The sequence below is a fragment of the Cavia porcellus genome, unplaced genomic scaffold, assembly GCF_034190915.1.
Source record: "Cavia porcellus strain 051 isolate PalLab524CR breed Dunkin Hartley unplaced genomic scaffold, mCavPor4.1 scaffold_11, whole genome shotgun sequence".
In the NCBI taxonomy this organism is placed as follows: Eukaryota; Metazoa; Chordata; class Mammalia; order Rodentia; family Caviidae; genus Cavia; species Cavia porcellus.
The window spans coordinates 73,692,395-73,714,982 of record NW_026947494.1 but is presented as its reverse complement, the minus strand read 5'-3'; the positions used below and the strand labels follow the sequence as shown (position 1 = coordinate 73,714,982).

At 39.6% G+C, this 22,588-nt stretch overlaps 1 protein-coding gene across 4 annotated transcripts in view; it reads right to left on the bottom strand.

Moving 5' to 3' along the window:
- The window catches only part of Plag1 (PLAG1 zinc finger), a 42,450-nt gene that overhangs the window by 19,621 nt on the left and 241 nt on the right, over positions 1–22,588 (bottom strand). The window lies entirely within an intron of this gene.

The window sequence follows — 22,588 nt, the reverse complement described above, 5'->3', positions numbered from 1 at the left end:
AATATTAAATCACATGGGAAAGCATGTGTAACTTTAAAAATTTTAACATCAGGGCACACAATAAATGTGGACACTCATGACCCCAAATTTATAATGGATGCACTTGAAACTAGCCCTCTTCCCTGTTAGTATCCTTAGGGTTATACTAAAGTATAAAGACACAGGCTTTATATTTTACTGTATTATACAAATGTCTTTACTTTTATAAATAGAAAAGTTATCTTAGCAAAGTTAATGTTTTTCAACAAATGCTACTGGACAATATGATGTCCACACACTAAGAAAATGAACCTAGAGATGCATCTCACATCATATATAAAACTTTATGTACATCACAGGCTTAAATAGAAAATCTAAACTATAAAACTTCTAGAAGAAAAATACAGAAAATCTGAGTCATTCAAAAATTGATTGTTTATAGTACCAAAAGTACAACCCATAAGATAACAAACTGATAAATCAAATCTCATCAAAATTTAAAACTTTTCTTCAAAAGATACTGTTAAGAGAATGAAAAAACAAAACAAAACAAAACACACACACAATAGAAGACCAGCACAAAACTTTACAAAGTGTATATCTGATAAAGAATTTGTATCCAGAGTAAAGAACTTGGAAAACTCAACAATAAAAAAACAAAGATTTGAAAAATGAACAAATAACTGGAATACCCATTTTACCAATAAAAATATGGATGAAAAGATGGTCACTGGGCAAAGCATATTAATACCACAATGAGATCCCTTTGTGGTCCATAAGCATACCGATATCTACCCACTGGCATGACCAAAATTAAAAACACTACATATCTGACTATATAATGTGCTGATAATGATGTGATAGGAGCAGAATTCCTATTCGTCACTGATATGAAGGTTTGGAAAACAGTTGGGTGATTTCTTGAAAAGCTGAACACATGCCCACCACATGACACAGTCACGTCATATCAATGTATGCACTCAGAGATATGACAATATACACTGTCACAAAGACCTGCCCCTCAGTACTCACAGCAACTCTGTAATAGTCAAAACTAGATACAATGAAAATTTCCATTGTGCTTGAATGGATGAACAAGTTATAGATTCCTATAACCCGCTACTAATTAGTAAAAGGAAACAGTGTTGATGCATACAATAATGTAGATACACCTCAAAATCGCTGTTTAATGAAAGGAGTCTGGAAAGAAAAGAGGTATGTTAGATGATTTCATTTACATAAATGCCTAGGAAATTAAAAATACACCACAGTGACCGAAGCAGCTCCATGGTGATCTTGGGACAGGAGGCGGGCAAGGGAAGGATCATTCACAAGAGCATGAGCAACCGAGAATGACAGGTATCCTCACAATGTTGACCGTGGCGATGGTGTCAGAGATGTATAAATGTGTCCCGAGTGGGAATCTTGCAGGCTTCACATTGTGCAGTTTATAAAATATTAATTATACATAAGTAAAACTCAAAAAAATGGCCAAGTTTTCAGAGTGGAAAAAACTCCAACATTAATAAACATGGGAAACAAATCTACATATGAATTTACTAAAATGTGAAAAAACTGATAAGCTAAAATTCTTTATTAACAGAAATGATTCAAATTGACAAAAATCTCTTCCCCACACAGGAAAAAAACAAAAAAAGGAAAGAAAATGTGAGGTGTATCAGTTTAGGTGCTAGCTGCCTTCGGTCCTTGCTAAGCAGCACACGTAGCGAGGGGGGCAGTTTTAAGGCCACATTCTCAGCTGTCCAACTCGGAGGAAGCAGGGCAGTTCACCTGTTGGTTATGAACTTGTGTATCACACTGCACGGCTTAAGGGCTCCAGGAATACATTCTAACTGGAACTGAGAGCTGTGGATGCTAAGTACTTCTGGGACAAGTTCCACTTATCAAATACCAAAGGAAGTGCCCACTGAAGTGTCTGAATGCAACTTCTGTTACAATCTTTTTAAATGGAGACAATTTATAAAAGATAAGTTTGATATTCTGACTTTACAATGGTACAAAAGTACACTCAGGTAACCCTTTTATCAGTACAGTAACCAATGAACTACAAGCACACTCACTGTGTTACTCAGAAATAAGTGCTGCCCCAAAATGCCTGGTGTGGAATTTAAGCAAAGGAATATCCTCCCGTTTCATACCACAGGTTCAGGAAACAGACACAAAAGAGGAATATTTCATGTAAAAAAGACTGCATTCATACATAACGGAAGCTATCTGTGAAAAATGATTAGTTGAAGCAGTGTAGGCAGGTAAATTTTATGGTGGTCATGGTCACAGACAAACCCAAATTACAACTCAGATAAAACTGACAAATGTGAAGCCACAGTTGTTTTACAACTTATACTGAATAATAATTTGGGCAGTATGTGATTATTGACGATCCAGAGATAGACTGACTCCTGCTTGGGGCTTAACTGCGATTGGTAAAAGATTATAATGTACTTGCAAAGATGTTACAATTACCAAAAACCAGAAAAAAACAGTTACATATTAGAAAAAAATCTACTCCCTGAAACATATAGTAATAAGATCCCACATTTTGAATTCTACCAGTTTGCAATTAATTCCCTGCGCTCATCCTCCTGAAACTGAAGCAAGGGTGGACAGGACTGTGGAGAACAGAATCTCATCTCCCACAGCCAGGCTGGTGGAGGGAAAAGGTATGGAAGAAAGGGCCAGGGAGATGTGGGTCTAGTCCTGGAAAAAAAATGAGTATTCAAAATGACTCCTACCACAAAGAGGACTATTCTACCAGGCAGAATAGTGTTATAACAACGTATGGTATTTGACATTTAAAAATTATTATGCCTGTGTAGTTTTTCCACTCTTGCTTAGATGTTGCAGAAGAAATGTTTGTAAACTAGGTTGGATTGTTTCCTTTTGCTTGTAATAATTGTGCTGCTATTGATCACAAAGGAATGAATGACACACACACCTCAGTGCATACTTCCCCATGTACTCACTTGGCCAACACTGGACAAAAGTTTTGACTTTTCTGAACCTTGTCTTTTTTTTTTTTTTTTTTTTTTTGGTATGTGTGTCTTTTTCGAGACAGGGTCTTGCTATGCAGTTCAGGCTGGTCTTGAGTTTGCTTTGTAGCCCAGGCTGGTCTCAAACTCTCAACCGTCCTCCTGCCTCAGCCTCCCAAGAACTGGCTTGCACCTCATCTTTAACCATAAAGAAAATACATTTAATTTGTGACTAGGTAGCTAGAAAGTAGGAGAGAAGCCCACAAATAATCATGGCTGAGACAGAATTAGTTATTGCTGTATGATGACTGGTGGCCCTTTGTCTTGCTGAACTGAAACCCATTTGGACGATACACAACTATGGATGGATTTATACTAGAGAAGAGGGGTGATCGATTCTGGAGAAGAGAAAAGGCTTTGGAAGCTGCACAAACAGCAGAGAAACTCTGGATTCTGTCTGCAGTACAGTACCTTCAGCTGGTGTTGGTGAATTCCACGGAACATCAGCTCCATCAAAGCAGAGACCTGGTCTTTTAATGTCCATTTCTCTTTGTCCAACCTAGAATACGGATGCGACTGGGGGCAGGGGAGGCAGTGAAGTATCTGCCGAACGAACAGAAGGAAGAAGAGCAGTAGGCATGACAGGGAGCTTTCTATCCTACTGGCCAAGTGGATGAAAACATGGAAAAAAATAGTGGCCAAATGCAGTGAATAACTAGGAACGGACAGAAGGCTTTAAATTTGAAAATTCTCCTGGATTCCCTTGAGTATCCAGAAACCCTGACTTGTTGCCTGCTCAACAGAGAGGAAAATGCTGCAGCCACTGTGCCATCTTGTGGTCATGTCTAGAAAGTTCGTCCTCAATGACAGTCCCTCCCACTGCACAGAAGTGCTGGGGAGGAGCTGTTAAGAACAAACCTACAGACAACAAACCAGGATTATTCCATCACTATCAAGCAGTTTGCAGGAGGAATGCCAGAAGCATATTATTTATCACTACTGGTAACATAAACTAGCAGACAGAAAAATGCCACAAAAGCAGCACAGATAAGGTATAATGAAAATGCATAAAAGAAGATTCTTCACAGTGTGAAAGAGGAGAGTTTGTGAATCGCTGAACTAAACAGAGTGAAGAGGGTAAGAGGTGGAGCTGTGCACAGGCACGGTGGAGTGGACAGCCTACTGGAGAGCAGCAGCAGAGCGAGCGGCCCTGGGGACTGAGACAGGCAGTGACAACCAGGTTGGGGGGCCTTCCGAGACTGGAGCTGCTGGTGTCATCAGGAAGGTGTGGGAAGCACGGCTGTGCAATGGGACCAGGCGGGAAGCAGAGAGAGGGCCACTATCTTTCAGGTTGACAGCAGAAGGAACCGGTTACACTCTGCTGTCTTTATGGGCGCAGTCTCATCTAGACTTACAAGGTCAGGCAGACTGGCCCTGTGGTTCTGGGAAAGGACTTACCCATTTTCAACTTCAGCTTCCTCAGCTGTAATGTGAGATAATCAAGCCCCACTGAGCTGGGAGGAAAACAGGACACTGTTGGAAGAAGGCACAGCTCGGTGGGCAGCACTCATTTAACTCTAACCAGCAGCCACAGGGTGAAGACCTTGAACGGCAACCTGTTTGACAGCTGCCTGTCACAGAAGCAAAGGGAAGGGAATGTTTCAGAGGCAGCAATGAAGAGAAATAAACATTGCTTCCTTCTGACTTAGTTCCGTGCAGGTTTTTGATGACCATGGAAAAAATCTTTTTAGGGTTAGTGCTACGGGGAAAATCCAGGCACTAAGCACCCCTTGTTCTTGGAGAAACAATATCCACTGAAGGGGAAGGTATGGAAATGAGAGAGCTCATTTGAGAGAGTGTCACTGTGGGTTTTATTTTTCAAAGATGGCAGAAATGCTAACGGGACGGCTCAGGTGGAGAGGGGGAGGCCAGCAGATGTCTCTGCTGGGGACAGAACCCATGTGACATGCAGGGAGGCAGGATAAGGAGGCCTGTGCAGGTGCTCAACTAGACTGTGGCCAGCACAGGAACTGGGCACAGACAGGAATCAAGGGGGAGCTGATGGCTAAGCAGCTCACCAATGAAGAGGTGGAGATGGGAACTTTCTAGCAGAGGCAAGGGCAAACATGAGAAATACAGACCCGTGAGCTAGAGGACCCCAGCAGCTTGGTGTGGGGCAGAAGGGGGAGAAGGAAGGGACAGAATGTCCCAAAGCAGATCTGGAGGGTCACAGGGGGTCCAATCCTGACAGGGCCTGGGCTCACTACTCACATTTCCACATCGTCTAGTAACACCGCTGACCCTAGTAATCCGGAGACACAAACAAACAAGGGACAGGCGAAGACTTCTTCCAGGGTGTGTGCATGTGCTTTGGGCGGGGGAGGGGGTAGGGAGGCAGGTTAGAGGGTAGTTGATACAGTAGAATGGCCTGGCCAGCTTGGTGACTTCCAGCAAGCGCAAGACCAGCAAGAACACACAAGTAGGTGTGGTGAGAGAGCAGTATGGAGAGAGAGAAGCAGGACTTGACAGAAACCAGGGAACAAGCAAGGGCACAGGACCTGAGGCTACGCTCAGCACGGACCATTTTAGTGCGGTTCCAGGCAGTGATGGTCACCGCAAACCATTACAGAAAGCGTCTTCAGTAATGCGCTGGAATTTCAGAGCATCGTGAGTACAGCTTCTGAATAGTACGCACACTTTAGATTTTCAGACGACTTCCCTCGGACAGTTAAGTGCCAATTTCAATCTTTTTTTTTTAAAGCAAATTGTTGAGTAATGTGAATAGTTTCTCCCTTAATTTATCTGCTTCGTAAATCCTGATTCAGTTTGAAAATTATTGCTCTGCATCCACACAAACTTGTAATACTGCACACATAAAACAGCAACATCAGTGCTCTCAAACATGGGGAGAACTGGAAAGGAGGACATCAGTGCTGAACAAAGTAGCTGTTAAATTCCAAAGCTGTCACACACTTTATCATCAAGGTACACACTGTGTGCCGTTAGTGCCAGTAATTCAGGCAGAGTGATAACAAGTTCAGCTACCAGAGTTTTGGTGCAGAGAAAATTATCTGCCTTGGATCAAAGGCAAACCTGCTGGTGGAAACACAGTTGACTGCAAAAAGGGGAAAACTACGAAAGATAAATATAGAAAAGGGAAAGCAAAAAGCTCAGGCCATGGCAGCACTTCCTTAAGTGACTGGGCCACTCTGGGGAAGGTCAAGAAACGGATACTCCCATGTACTCCTGGTGACTGAAGTCTTTCCTGGAGGTCGAGATGGCCAAGTAAGTGCCAAGAAAAAGGGTGTGTGTGGGTAGGAAATTTATCATCACACATCTAAGAATTTAAAGACAATAACCTGAAATGTTCACAAAGACTTGTGCAAAAGGTCATTCATGAATGCATTAGTTAGACTGGAAACAGCCAACACGGACAACTAGAGGAAAGCAAAACAGACAACCGTGGTGCTCATTTGCAAGTTCCAACTTTTCAAGAATACGCAGAAGTAACACATGAGCAAACAGGAAATAACCTGCAGACACACAGGACTTGTAGAAAGATAAGACACAGAAAGGGGCATTCCCAATTCAGTCTGAAAGGAATAGTACACAGCTTTAAAGAAAGAGCTGGAAGAGTGTCTTTTTAGTACCTAAGGTAGAGAACCCTAACAATGCACCAGAAACAAATACCATACAGTTGTATTTCCTGTATTCACACTAGGGCCTTGTTAATGGCACTCAAGTCAGTATTTACATCCACATTAAATCTTTCCAAATTTCCTTTCCAGAAGACTAAAAGCACAGAACCTGAATCTACAGAACCAATGTTGAGAGCATGTAAAAAACACAACAGGGTTGCAATGAACAGAATGCTCCAGGACAAAAGCAAATCAAAACAGTAGCAGACTCCATTTCTTCAACAAACAAAGTTTAAGGAGAAAAAATGGAAAGGTGCAAATTTTGGGTTAAAATATAACAAAAGACATAGAGATACACCAACTAACTGTAGGTATAGGCCTTATCTGATTTGAATAATGCAAACTCATTTAACAAAAATTAAGAGGTAACAGTGGAAATTTAAATACTAGGTCTTTTGATGATATTAAGGAGTTACTGTATTTTGGGGTATAATACTTGTATTGTGATTATACCTTTAAAAAGAGTTTATACTTACTAGAAATACTAAAAAATATACAAATGATAGGAAATAACTTCACATAAAAATTATCCCCAGGAGAGGAGATACTTGTAGATAGGGACATGGCAGCTGTGGAAATTGGTTATGCAGATTCATTACTGCTTCCTCTACTTTCATGTATCTTTAAATTATACTCTAAGTTAAAAATTATTGTTAAAGACAGAAGTACCCCTGGTCTTACAGAGTAAATAAACCTACATATATATCCGTATCTAAAGATACATACGCTACAAGCCATGTGGGTGTCTATCAAAAACTGCTTGATAGTGGTGACAGAAATGATTTACATACAGTGTATGATGCTTACAACTTCTGGGAACTAAGAAATATACACAAGTATTTGTGAAACTTTGACCCTGCCACAAGACAACAGGCCAATCAACTATATTCTATGTTACCTGAGCCTAAAAGTGATTTCTTAACAATCTGAGACAGATGTATAAGCAATCTAGTAACTAATGATTTTAGTAGTCATGGCCTTCAATACATACATTATTGTTTAGCAGCAAATAATATTCTTGGAAAGGGCCTGAACTTTTAGCCTGTCGAGCAGTATTTACGATGTAATGACTAGGTGCTTTAACCTTTGTAATAAAGGTGGAGAACAAACTAGTAGAGCAAGGTTAAGGAGCTGTGTCAGGCTGTGGGGTGGATGTACAAGCCATGGCTGCACTACAGGGACAGAGACCAAAATCGTGGACTGGGTAGACCCGGTAGCAGGGAGAGCACCTGCAGGATTTGGAAGTGGCATATGTACCTCAGGAAGCCTTTGCCCAATGGGACCTTGGCCAGTGGCTCCAGCGAAGTAGCGAAGTGGGAGTCTGAACTGGTGCGGTCTAGGAAAGAAAGCAAAGTGGGGAATCGCCATAGGGGAAGGCAGACGGCCGGATGGAGGTGACCGAGCCCACTGAAGGCGGTGAACCATTACAGTCTAAGGATCATGAACGCCACCTCTCCCGGAACACAGTTTCATATTCGGTTTGATGGAGAAGGAGCTGATGAGCCGTGGGCAGGAGCACAGAGCTCCAGATCAAGAGAGGCAGAGGTGAGGGTACAAATAAGGGTGGAGGGTGGAAAGCCGACTTCTGACAGTACGTCTTCAAGGGGCTCCACTGGTTTAGTGGACATAGTGTAAAGATACCTAACAACTACTGGCGATTACAATTCAGTAACTTGTAATTACTGGCTAGAATTTCTTAGAACAGACGGGTTTGTTCAGAAAACAACAACTATGATGAGGATTTTCCCCCAAACCTCTCTCATTTTACATTTACTCATTTAAATTCCCCGTATATCATTTTTTCCCTTCTGTGAACCGCAGAAATAAGCCCAGCAGCATTTTAAAACCTTAGGAAGCTGTGTGTGTGGGGGGGGGAATCTAAAAGCATCACTGTGCCTTGGTCAGTGAGCAGAGACTAAGCCTCCATCATGCCAAGTTACTACTACTCCAGAGAAGGTGGTAGGAACCTGTGCTCCTCACAGAAACTAGCCAGCCTGAGACCAGTGGGGAGCGCGCAGGGAACAGGGGGCCAGAGGCTGGTGGAGGGTGACAGAACCCACAGCAGGGACTGGCAGAGGCTGAAAGTGAGCAGATAGACTCAAGAAGGCCCCAGGTGTACGTCGGAGAGCTGAGACAATGCTAAGCAGGCTGCCCTGCCTGAAGCCAGTTCAGCCTAACTCTAAGGACACGGGATTCTGAGCCCAGGGCTTTTGTTTTGTTTTTGGTGGGAAACGGGGGAAACGGGGGAAAGTACGAGCCAGGACGGAGCCAGTTACCCAAAGGGTGTGTGTGGTGAGGAGGTGGGACCCAAAGCCAGCAGCATGCAGCTTGTCTTTCAGTTGTTACAGCTCAGGGTGCTTTACTCTCTCAGAACTTCCTAAATGCTTATGGTGTGCAGGTGAGAGGTAACACGGAGACAAAACCAACTCTTAAAGGCAGGTCGGGGATTCAGTGTCATCACACAGGTACCAAGGAGGACTCTGGTAACACACGAACACTGCACACGCGCGCGCGCGCGCGCGTGTGTGTGTGTGTGTGTGTGTGTGTGTGCGCGCGTGCGTGCATGTAGGTACTCTGGGATGGTGGGAGCTGAGTGTTTTCCCCCCTCCTCAAAAGGGGAGAGAGTGCATCTCCTCTCACACACCAGTAGGAGAGTAACTCTGACTCAACCGTCTCTGGCCTCCCAAATACATGCCACTCTCTGCCTCTGGACTAGGTTTAGTGTCTCAGCACATCCTGGTGATGTCTGCCTTTGCTCTGGCTCCTCCTTAAGAAAGGGAAGGGGACATGGAGTGGTTGTGTACCTCTTTTCCTCTCTGGGTATGTGCAGCGTGTGTGTCTGCTCCTCTCGATATATCTTTCTGAAATATAAACATAATGTACACAGACCTGCAGAGAGGGATATAATCTAAGCCGGTGTGCTGTTCGCCCCCATTGTACTTAAGAAGTCTGTGTGAGCATCTCTCTAGGATTTCAGGTTTCCCCTGGCTCTTGGTGCTCCACACGTCTGCGTTCTCCTCCATCTTGTCTTTGGGGCACCTGCCCTTGCCTCTACAGTCCCACGCAAGGCTTGCTGGGAAGGTCAGCTTGCCTGCTTGGTGGGGGTCGGGGTCTGTCCATGCATATCGGGCAGAGCCTGGCCATGAAGGATGGAGGGCATAGGAGGGTGGGGAACAGCAGAGATAAGACAACCCTATCAGCCAACCTGGCTGTCTTTTGAGCTTCACAGTTAACAAGAGGCCAGCTGTGTCTAAGGTGCCAACTCAGCACGTCCTGCTGACCTCTCTGTGGGGCTCAGTGCTCCCCTGTGACACTTCCTTGGAAGAATGGCTCACCAGAGAGCTCCTAACTGCTGCTCCAGGCTTTCTAGCCTCCTTGCACCATGAGCCCCCTGAGATTACCCTTAACAACACAGCCCTCCTCCTCAGGCATTTCAAGTGTCCAGTTCTGAGAGAAAGCTGGGAGCTCAAGACCTTTGTCCTCCAGGGTCAGCCCAGCAGAATGCAGGACATGCACAGGACCAGGCAGTGCTCTGGAGCAGGTGAGAAGGGGCCCCAGTATGCTTGGCAGTGTCTCTGCAGCTGAGAGAGGCAGGGGAAGGCTCCCAAAGGTACAGGAGTAGGAGGAAAGAGGGAGCACGTGTGGGGAGGTCATTCATCCCACAGAGCTATGTCGTTCACGCTGCCACTGGCAGACAAGGGCAGGATGGAGAGGAGCCACAGCCAGAGCTAACAGCCAGCCTGTGAAGGGCAGCCTGCACTACTCAGGAGTTCCACCACACTTGGGGTGACAGTCCCCAACAAGGGCTGAAGATGTCTGGTCAGGTGGCTCTCTAGCTAGTTCCCTCTTTAGTTCTACTGCCTCCAGTGTGTGGGGTCCTGTGCCATGTCAAGAAGCGTCCCTCTGGGTTTTTCAAGGCTTGATCCGTCTCACTGCCCAGGCTTCTCCACACAGGTTCCTTTACCTGAGGTCTTCCCCGCTCACCATCGCTCAGCATTCCTCCTCCTCCTCAGACCTGAACGCTCTTCGCCCTTCTATTCCTTTTGACTATCTTCCTGCCATCTGCTAGAATCTGAAGGAGCTCTGTTTATGTCTGTTCCTTGCTCAACAGGGGTGGGCTGTGGCTTAGTGCCTGACTTCTGGTAGGTACTTGTACCATCTGCATCGCACACAGGATAAAAGATATCTTCATACACAGAAGTACAGATGACAGAGCAAAAAGAAAAAGGGATGTGGAGGACCAAGAGACAGGTGGAGATGGACTCTGTATCAGCACAAAGCCACAAGTCAAAGGAACCATACGAGAGAGCCGGTGATCAGGTGCTCAGGGAAAATACGCACGAAGAGGGGAAGCAGCGCAGGAAACCCTGAAAACTGAGAAATGCCAGAATGCTGGTGTGTAAGTAAGGTGGCAGGCAGGACAGCTGCCATCAAAGAAAACTGTAGAAGTGCCAGAGAACAGCAGAAGGTGGACAAGAGGGAGAGGCAGAGCTTGCAGAGCCACAGAATAATGCAGCACAGAGATAAAATGAAAAGGAGCCACTGGGTTTGCCACTGAGGGCGCGTGTGGGTACCCCCTCCATATGTATGCCCAAAATGTTACAGAGCCAGGGGAGAGGAAGCCAAAGGACTAAACCCAGACCACGCTCTCAGGCATCAGTAAGAAGGGGCAGGACGGAGGGAGGCAGAAGTCTCGGGTTCTGTTTTGCTTTTTGGAAGAAGAAGATTTGAATACACCTTGCAGTACAGGGAACGGAATAGGAAATTTCAGACCTGAGGCGTGGGCGTTATCTAAAGGGCCCAAGCAGAGCTGGAGGAGCCTGTGGCCTGAGCAGCCACAGGACAGGCCTGGCACAATCACGGGATGAAGCCATCCTGACAAGACTGACTTTCCCTGAGGTACCCCCAAAGGCTTGGGGGCAATCCAGAGGAGGCAAAGAAGATCCAGATGAGGAGCTGTCCAGGCTTTTTCGGAAATCAGGAAGACATCTGGTGAGAGCAGGGGAAAGGTGGCTTCAGACAAGGCTAGGTAATGAGAATTAACAGTGACATGAAGGAGCATCAGCAGCTGGGCATGGTGACACACGCCAGACATATCAGCACTTGGGAGGCTGAGCCAGGAGGGTCATGGCAAGTTCAAGGCTGGCCTAGGCTACATGGTGAGTTCAAAGTCAGCCTGGACTGTATAGAAAAACCCTGTCTCAAAAAAACAGTGAAACACACACACACACAAAACCCCAAACCAAAACAAAAAACAAAAAACCACACATCCAAAAAACAAAACAAAACAAAAAAATGAAAACACAATGAACATTAGAACTGAGTATGGAGGTACAGGTACAAGAGCATGATTATATTGCTAAAGATCTAGCTATCTCAGAGGGTCCTTCTCTCAACAAAGCCCTCCAGCGTGGGACTCCAGATCAGACACATGCAGGCCCGTCTCGCCTTCTCTGCTGTCTGTCTGCTCACTCCTGCGTCCCTGTCACTCGGCTGCAAGACAGAACTGCACATGTGCTGTGCATGCCGGTGGCTCAGCTGGCCGCCCCAGGCCAGCTCCTGTGTGAGTCTAATTCACTTTCCTTCTTGTCCATGTCCAGGTCAGCAGCGGCTGGACAACAGCGGGGTTAGACTTCTCCCTGTATGTCACGGGAGCCTGCCAATCTCAGAACCACAACAGAAGGTGGTTGTAGCACAGAGGCACTTGCAAATAAATGTCTAGAACTTGCTTGTGACAACAGAACAAAGGATAACATATAGTTACTCATTCTCAACACAGCACGGTTCTCTGAAATTGGGCAAAAGAAACTTGGGAGTCTGTATTCATATTTTAGCACTATAAAATCTTATGATTTTAGATAGTCTTTACAACTCTTAAGTAAGTTTAGTACACCCAGTAGTAAAGTTGCTATAAAAATTAAAGAGTCAGATAAAGCAGAAAGTTTTTAAAAATTTTCTTTGTCTCAAGGTAATAATACTCCCAGCCTGATTCAATATTTAATCACCTTTCCCATATTGATCAAGTTTTTAAAAAGTCTTCCAAGTGCTATTTATGTGTTGTGGGGGAGCCAAGAAGAGAGAAGGAAAGAAAAAAAGAAAGAAAGGAATTCCTAGTTCTCTAAACCTATGGAGAGAATTACACAAAGAATAACCCGGACTTAGGATTTTATCATTATTGGGGCAGTACCACGTGCTGTATTAAATTCTTTCAAACCTCCTGGGTGAGAGGATCATGTCTGCCCTAGAATCCTAACACCTAAAATGAAATAAACTAAATAATACTTTGAACTGCCACCATATAGAATTACATTGTTTATTGAACTAAAACCATTAAAAATTCAGGAAGAAAAGCTGATTCATTATTCTGAAATCATATGGCTTTGTAATCAATGTTTTAAAATAAGAAAAGTAATAAAACTGTGCCTACAATGCTTACTATAAAGTGTAGTTTTCTATCTTTAAAAACATCGTTTGACTTACAGATAATAAATTTCCCTTATTCTTCATGTATATTACAAATAGACCTATAGTACTTTCTAGCTTAAGTTTTATTCCTGAACATTTAATTTTTGCAACAAACATTATTTTATAACTATGTCTTCTCAATATGGACATAATTTAGGCTTACACTAATCAATTACTTTTTAATACTTAGCTTCTACTATCTCTCCATTCTAAAATCTTCTTTATAAAAAGTAACAGAATTCCAGCGTCAGACATCATTAATGCTTCTTGCATACACATTTTGTCTGTACTTTCTACCTCACAGACTGCTATGAAAATGAAATGAGATAATATAGGTAAAGGCAAGAGACTGTGAACTACTCAAAGTATTTTATGACTGAAGCAGAGGATTAATACTCAAAATATTTGGGGTGATATAATTCAAAAGTCATGTTGGCTAGTGATTCAGGGAATAATTTAACCAATCAACTTAAGTTTCTTTTTCTTTTAAGCAGAAACAATCTCTTTTTGTGCTCATTTTTGGTTTTAATTTTAGAAAAAACTTTTGAATAAAACAACTAAAATTTCTAGAAAATCTTGTAACATCTCTCCTCTTTAAAGGATCAGAATTTCTATGTCCTTAATTGAGCAAGTTCAAACTAGATTTAAAACAGCCCCATTCTTCTTTATTTTAGTGAAATGGCAGATGAAACAGGTAAAGGTAGTTACCCTCAAAAATTTTCCTAAATTTATTTTTGCAGTTGAATATCAATACTCCTGAACTGTGTAACTTAAAAACCCTAGGTTTAGTACATCACAAACAAGGAAGCAGAGTATATCATGGTATCTTTTATATTAACTTCCAGATGGATGCTTATTTTCCAGAATGGCTTTGAATGTTATCACTTGATGATAAAGCACAGAACGTACTACAGGCACAGCTACACACAGGGTGGCAGCACTGAGAACAGAACAGATCCACACAGCAAGAGCACTTGGAATGAATGTCCAATGGAGGCACACAAGGGTGCCTCAAGTCTGGTTAGAGAAAGGTTTTCAGCTAAACGGGTGTTTTGGTCTTAATTAAGAAATTCCTTAATTTTGGCAAGGCATCCTATGAATCAGTCTCAATCAGATCAACTGAACTCGTCTTACAGTAAAACTGCTTTCTCTTCCTTTTCCTGCACTCACCAAAAGAACGTGAGGAACTAAGTCGAGTTAAATGCAAGCCTCACATCAGACCCAGTGTGAAGTGCAGCAGCTGTATCCCTAGTACATATTCAAAAATGACCTAAGATAGTGAGTAAAAGTGAGTCAAGACAAAAATTTAATAACATGATCCCGGAAACAGGAATACTTAAAAACAACAACAAAAACAAAAAACCCCAATAAACTACTCACAGAACTGAGTTGTAAAGCAACTATTTGAATTGTTATAATGCCACAAAAGAAGGACTTTTAAGGAAAATATCTGTAATGTCACTTTTTAAAAAATCTTGAGAATCACTATAATAAGTGATTAAAAATTCAAAAACAGTAGTCACTTCTCATTCATCACCATTTTCTTTGAAAAATAATGAAAGCAACTGAATATAGTAAGATTTTGAAGTAAGTTTTGCCATTTGAAAGAACAATGATTTTATTAACTTGCAAATGATACATGTCTAGAACCTTCTACAGACCACCAGATTTTTACAGGTATTTACTTCATTTACAAACTTCTATTCTTTACAGTTTAGCAGTAAATCAAGTTATACAAGTAAACATTAGAACCTCATTCCATGCCTAATCAAATTTATTACTTGATAACTTACTATCATTTGATTTGGATAAACAATTATGGCAATATATTTTACATATAGCATGCTTTAAAATGTGCTATATGCCAAATGATTGCTGAAGAATATCTGTCTCAGACCTTTTTCTTAGAAGGTGAAACAAATCATATTAAAAATTAAACCTGATCCATATACTTTATAGTTGAGTCAGTTATTTACATGATAACTAGATCTGAAGATGCTCAGATATTATGAAAAAAAAAGCATAAAATGTTACTAACCCCCACTGGGTGTGACCCATACGCACAGGTACCATGCCTCTTGGAAATGTTTTCACCTCCTCCCCAAAAAGAACTAGTAGGGCTGCTTCTCCTAGTCTTGGTGTAACTAACCTACTTTATTAAATGTCTAATTCTGTTTCAATGCTGAAATTGTATGAATTTGAATAGTGATTTTCAAATAAAATATTACCAATATTGAAGAGAAACACAAGGTGGATTAAAATTTTACTCAAATTACCTCAAACAATAGTAAAATATGAAAAGCCATGAAAAACCTTTCCTTAGATCTAAAAAAGGATTTTAAAAGTACAAAGAAAACAAATTCACATCTGAGATGTAGCTTTTAAAGAAATATGCTGGCTATTTTAATATTCATTTTTAAGGCTATGATAAATCTTATCCAAACAGATAAACTCTCCCACAAATAGAAATTTATATAAATTTGATTTTGAAAGAATGCAATTAATTTTTCTTCTTTGGAATGGACTAATTAAAGAAATTATATTCAGGAAATGCAAAATGAATGTAAGAAAAGGAATTATATAAAATGGTTATTTTTCACTTCATTGCCTAAAGTTGATAAAGATAAAACCTACTTAGGGTATGATGAAAAGTTATATTAGTACCATGTAATTTTAGCATTAAGACAATACAAGAAAATAAAATCAAGTTATTTAGAAAACCTAGTAGATTAAAATTTAACTGGTGCTATTTTGAACCTGTATACTTAAACTATCTTAAGTCTTCTTCTAGGTTTAATTTCTTAAAATTCTCTTGATCAAAAATAATTCAGTCAGTGTTTACTAGTGTATCTTCAAGGAAGAAAAACTCATTATAACACTTTTAAATTTTAGCTTTTAGTAAAAAAGGTTAAATTTCTCATTCTCTAGTTGATTTCTAATCTGAGTCTCCAAAAATGTGTCTCAAAATTAAGGAATCTAAAATTTAACTGATTACAGAGATATGATTCTTTTTAAAAGTCAGATGTCAGCATTTTAGTTATAACATTTCAAAAATATTCTCATATTCACAAATGAAAAGATAGAAAATCATAATCAGCCTGCACACGTGCAACTCCAGTGATGGTTTGAGAAAATAATTCAAATATTTAATAACCAAAAGTTTAAACTGAGGCTCTCATTCTCAAAAAAAAAAAAAAAAAAAAGATTAGAATATAAGACTCTGCAATATCATATTATCCACAAGCTATGGAGGACTCCAACCATTTAAAGAAAAGATGCCTCCCATACTCAGAGCATTTTCTAATACTAAGGGTAATTTCACTCCGGAACATAACAATAACATGTTTTAGTTCTCCTTGGGAAAAAGCAAAAGCTAATTAATAAATGATAAAGAAAAATTCTTTCAATCACCAGCACACACCTAAAAACATTCCAGAAATTAAGAACTTTTTGGTAAATGTTCTTGTCTTAAGAAAAGCTTTTTAAATGTTAAGTCTATTTTAAAAATATTTAAATTGCCCTAACAAAGCCCACAGAACAAACTTAGAGGAAGGTTTTAAAATTTACTTCACCAACTTCAAGAAAAGTTTTAAGCATTCTAATACACAATGAAGAAAATATTTTAATAGTTTCTAAGATTCTCAGAACACTTCAGAAAAGTACACAATTAAAACAACCTTTAAAATCTTTTAAAAAATAGTAGAAAATAATCTTATTTAAAAAAAAATAACTCCAAATAATCATTACAAATTATTCTTACAATTTAATTTAGCTTAATCCAAATCTAAAGAAGAAAATGCTTTGGGGATCTATTTTTTACAGGTCACTCTGAATCCAGCAGTTTGTATTAAAAGTATTCTTATAGATCCCCTAATTATCACTTTCCTTTTCTAAAATTTACAACTTTTGCTTTATTCTGGTTATTCTGTATTCACATAAGTTGAATTTTAAATTTGCCATAATTGTTACTTTATTCTGAAATTGTTGTCTACCCACTTCTTTACCATCAATTTGAAACATTTTAGTTCACATTTTTGTTGTTGCTCTATGCTTTTTCATCATTTAAACTCTTATTTTTCAAGACATCAAAAAGACACTTTGGCTTTCTAAACCTTCAAATTTCTAGGTATTCTATGTTTTTAAATAAGGAAAAGATTTCACTTAAAAATAGCAAAGAAATACTTTATGCTAACTGCTTTTCCTATTAACCCAGGATACAATAGCATAAGTCCATCCATTCTGCACATGCATATAATTTCTTAGGTAGTCATCTCAAATTCCCAGCACACACTGTAGTTAGTTTTAGTATTACTGAGTACTATGACTGTTTACAAGACATCCAGGGAGTTTTAAACACTAACAATTTTAGTACCATATCACACCACTTCACTTTTTAAAAATAAGATAGCATTTTTATACTTTTTTGGTATTCTGATAATCAATTTTTAAAAAGAACAAAATCGTTAACACAGAAAGTATCAATGCACACACAAAACAAAAATACTCAAGTGCTTTTGTTTGCCCCACACTACCATGTCCTGATCAGTACCATCCTACCAAAAGAAGGCAGGGATAGGTACAAGGACCAAGCAGGATGCAAACCATGGGGCAGTGGGGCAGTTTAAAAGTATAAATCAAATTATAAGTCTGTAATAGCTTCTAGGTCTCTCATTCAGATATATTTTTCATAACTTCAAGTGTTAACAACTACACACTTTTATAAAAGTGGATGCTACTTTTCTAAAATAATTAAAATTTTTATTTAACTTCTTAAATCAAATTTAAAAATTAAATTTATAAAGGATATATAAAGGTTGCCCTGATATAAAGGAAAAACAGTAACATGGTGATTTCTGGTTCGCATTATTTCAAAAAATTTAGGCAATGAATAATATAAAAAGCAAAGATTAGTTACCTGTAAAGTGTTCTTATGGTAAAATGGAAAAGAATTCCCATATATGAATTCTAAAATCATAGTTACCTTTATAGTTCATCAATCAGATGTACCCTGTCCTCACATTTAACTTATTTGTAAATACTTTTTCAAGACTACCTAAACACTTACTAATTGATTAAACATGTTTCCTATACTAATTCCTGTTAAAGAAATTAAAGTTTCATCTTTGTTTTGTGGTAGTGATGATATACTTTTAAAGTTTTGATTGTTTTAGAAAAGGTGTTTATCAGGTTCTTGAAACATTTTAAAAATGGCTCAAGGGACAATTTATAACCCTTTTATAACCACTTAAAAATGTTCACTATCTTAGATTTTGCTGGACAGATTCAGTTTTCTCCTTCTGAAACTCTTCTCATTCAAGAAACTACAGAATCTAAGATGTTATTAATATAAAAGAACAAATTTATGTTTATTTCTTATGTATCTTTAAACATATCAAAAAGAACATGTACTCCAGACAGTGTAAGTGAAGTCATTCATTAGGAATTTTTGTGAATGTGTATTTCTGTGTGTATGTGACACATAAAATTTCACATTATTTTAATTTCCCAAAGAATGGGATTCTAAATAAAAGATACTAAAACATTTCTAGAAGGATGATTAGTTTGATTACATAGTTCAAGAGACAAATGAATACTGAAACAAAACTTCAAAGACAGGTATACAAAAATATTTTAATTGCCTGGTTTTTCAAATCTCAGTTAAGAGAGAAGCAAAACATTTAATTTAGAAAACAATTTAATCTTTAGAAAGATAAATTTCCACAATGCCAAACCAAACTGTATATAGTAACAATCAGGACTATATTAAAAATGAAGGAAAAGACCCCAGATTTTATTGATACTAAAACATGAAAAGTATTGTTAAAAAAATTTAAACTATATTGTTAAAAGCACATTCACTGATAAATTTAAGTGTAATATGTATGCTTATTAAAGTATTTTTGTTACAATAAATATATGGACATAGAATGTTATCAGTAGTACCCACACCTACAAATCATCTTCCACAATCTTTAAATTCTTTACAAAATTTTGAATAGCAGAATTAAGCATATAAATTTTAAATAAGAATCTCTAAGAGGTTTCTGTAATTCTAATTGAAATAAAAATTTGGACTATACAATATCCCTTGATTATTGGTATAATTTAATAGCTTCAAACAAAGGTTGTTCAACAATTAATATTTTGAAGGCATTAAAACCCTTTACTACAAACAATTCAAATTAGATATTATGCTGTACCTTACCAATATTGGACTGTCTAAGGAATTACAGATTTTATATTTCTGTAGTCTGAGTGCATTTTCTAATTCAGACAAGTAGCTAGTTGTGTAAAACCCCAAAATGAAGCTTTATAGCACACTAAGTAACAACAACAACAAAAAATCACAATATCAGCACTTTTATTTTAGGGTGACAACAAACCAGTCATGAGCTGAATCATCTCAACAACCTAAAAGCTCCAAGATCTAATATAACTGGAAGAAATACTTTCCCTTCACTTTTATAGACTGAATTACTGATACTAGCATCTCGTTTGTCAAAGTGGCAACTACTCAAGACCTCAAAGTCTCATTTATTTTAAATGTAAAACACAATTTTGATTATAGCCAGTAAAATTGTCTTGAGCCCCAAAACAATGAAAAAGTGAGATAAAACTCAAAAGTTTATCTATCAAGTACTGATGGCATTCTGAATCCTCTGGACAGAGGCTTATGTGAAGAGTGTTAGTCTTCTCAATTAATAGGTTAATCACTTTCTGATCAATTTTGATGGAACAGTGGTTCATGGTGTTATATTTTTAAATTAATTCTTGGAAAGTTGTAATTGTTCCCAAAATAAGCAACCACAAAATGATGGACCCCAATACTTCAGATGTAATGTTGTTATGGAGATATTCACAAAATGACACTGACAAGAGTTCAATTCTAAACACAAGTCACTATATCACAGACTATCAAGTTTATTTACACAATATGGCAAAAATCCCTCCACTCTACACAAGAAGCTTAACAATTTAGCTATAACTTTAATCCATTTCTATAAATTGTAAAAACAAAGGGAAATAGGGGTTTATTTCAGAAATACCATATATCTATGAAAAAGTAACACTAGTAATTTCTGTTCAAGATTAACCTTAATCCCACTGGAGAACAGCTAACAATTTATACAGCACATTTTACATTTTGAAAACACTACACATATCCAAAACAGAAGACAGCTGTGATCCTGATAAGTAACATAAATTCAAAAGATGCAAACTGACAGGTCTCAGGATTTTAAAGTATTTTCATTCCAAAGGCAAGACATTACAGTATACGAATAGGCTGGACTTTAAAAATGAATACACATGTAAAGTTTTCCATGGTCTTGGTGTATGTGTCCCCTCAAATGCCTACTGCTTATCCTGTAAAAGAATCTACACCACTCTGTTTTCAATTTCCAATTAGAAGTCTTCAATATACTTGAAGCCAAATTGATTATCAGGTATTTTACAGCTTTTACAAAATGGCTGTAAAATCCTATTATGGGCATACATTGCTCTTTGATCTCACTGCACAGAATTCATAACTGTTCAGTAATGCTATACCATTACACCACATACCTTAAAGTATTTCCATTTTTCCACAATTCCTCCCCACATCAGCTTCCAAAGCAAAGCAATATAACATGAAAAGTACCTGAGAGGGCTTACTACACAAAAGAACAGCTTGGATACAAACTAAGCCATACACATATCCATCTTCTGTTCAGCTTGTTTATCCCTCCTCTCCCTCCATCATTCCTAAAGGTGAGTGCACTGAGTAATGGAAAGAGAAGGCTCTTCCATCACCACACCCTCCCAGCACCTCTGCAGAGGTCCTCTGACAGTGAGTCTATGTAGGTGATGAAAACCACAAGAAAAAAGCAGCTGTCCCTTTAAAATGCCCTGCTCTGTCCTACATCCCACGTGGAACCAACATCAGCAGCACTTTCCCATTAACATCAATGTGATGCAAGAGGCATCATCCTTTTATATAGATAAAGCCAGAAAACCTCATCCTAACATTCCTTGGTGAGGATGAACAGGTGAAGCAAACGTGTCAGGAAGGAAGGAACCAAGCAACTCCCCACCCCTCCCCAAAAGGTACACCAGTCTCGCACTCCACTCGCTCTGGGCAGTAACACCTCTCTACCCCTCTTCGCAAGAGCCCAGTTTAAAGAAAGGAGGCAGCCACTAAAGCTCCCTGAAGCACAAATGCGACGAAAATGCGATCTAAAGCCGGAAAGGTTTATTCTTCCAATCACACATATTAACTCTATTAAGAAAATGGCATCACTTTCTTTCCACTAAAAAAAAAAAAAAAAAAAGCAGCAGCCCAAACCTCGCAAAGATCATTAAAAAGGAGTTATAAAATAGCAAATACAGTGTTTATCTTATCTCAGATCAGTCCACATTACCAATAAGTTCAGCAGTTTCTGCACTACCACCTCCCCCCTCCCTCCCCCTGCTTCTCTAGCATCGGATTTTCACGTTTTCTCATTGTCGGTTGAGTTATAAAAGGCTTTTGCTCTTCGAAAGTTTTAAAAAATAAATAAATATTAACTCCTTGGTCTCTGCAAAGTCAAAATGGACTTCAGGGGAAAGGCGGTTCATACTTTTACCTTTAGCGAGAAAAGGGGGAGCATCCCGGATTTTTAGGGATTTTTTGCGATTTTTAAAAAATTTTTATTTGGTTATATGCCTGAGTTCTCCCTCCATTTTGGTTGTTTATGATACTGACAACAAGCTGTCCCTGCTCTGTGCCGATCTCCTGCTTTCATTTAGCACCCCCTCCCCCTCCCCCCTCGCAGCCACACACCCCGGGCTCACACCTCCCCGCAGACCCGCACCCCGACCCCGACTCGCCCACCTGAGGAAAGGGCAAAAACAAATTCATTTCTCCAGAAAAGAAAAACCTCTTTTGAAAAAGGGGCAAAGTTACCCCAAGTCACTCAAAGTGCCCCCCAAATATTGCCGACTGCGGCTTTTCGACAGGCCCTTTGGGAAGCGACCTTCCTCCGGGATGTTTTGGTGGAAAATGCGGAGAGTTTACTCTCAAAACTGAATTTATATTAATTTTTCCCTTATTTTTCGGGTCTCTAATGTCTTCCGCTCTCGCTGCTGCCGCTGCCGCTGTCACAATATTCACAGCACCAGAGAGGAGGAGGAGGAGGAGGAGGAGGAGGAGGAAAACTTTTCAAACTTTCCAGACCCTGAATAAACGTGTTTTTTTTTTTCCCACCGACCTCACCTTCGGGTCCCCAGCCGCATCGCCCCCTGCCCTGTCAGAAGCGACTCTGGGAGTCCTCGCAGCCCCACCTCACTATTTTATTTTATTTTTATTATTATTTTTCTCTCTGGGGTCCTGAGCAGGGGCTGAGAGTAGCACAAACTTTTCCTCCTCCTGCCGCCGCCTCTGCTCCTCTGCCCCCTCGGCTAGTCCCATAATTTAAATAACCCTGATATTTCTCCCGC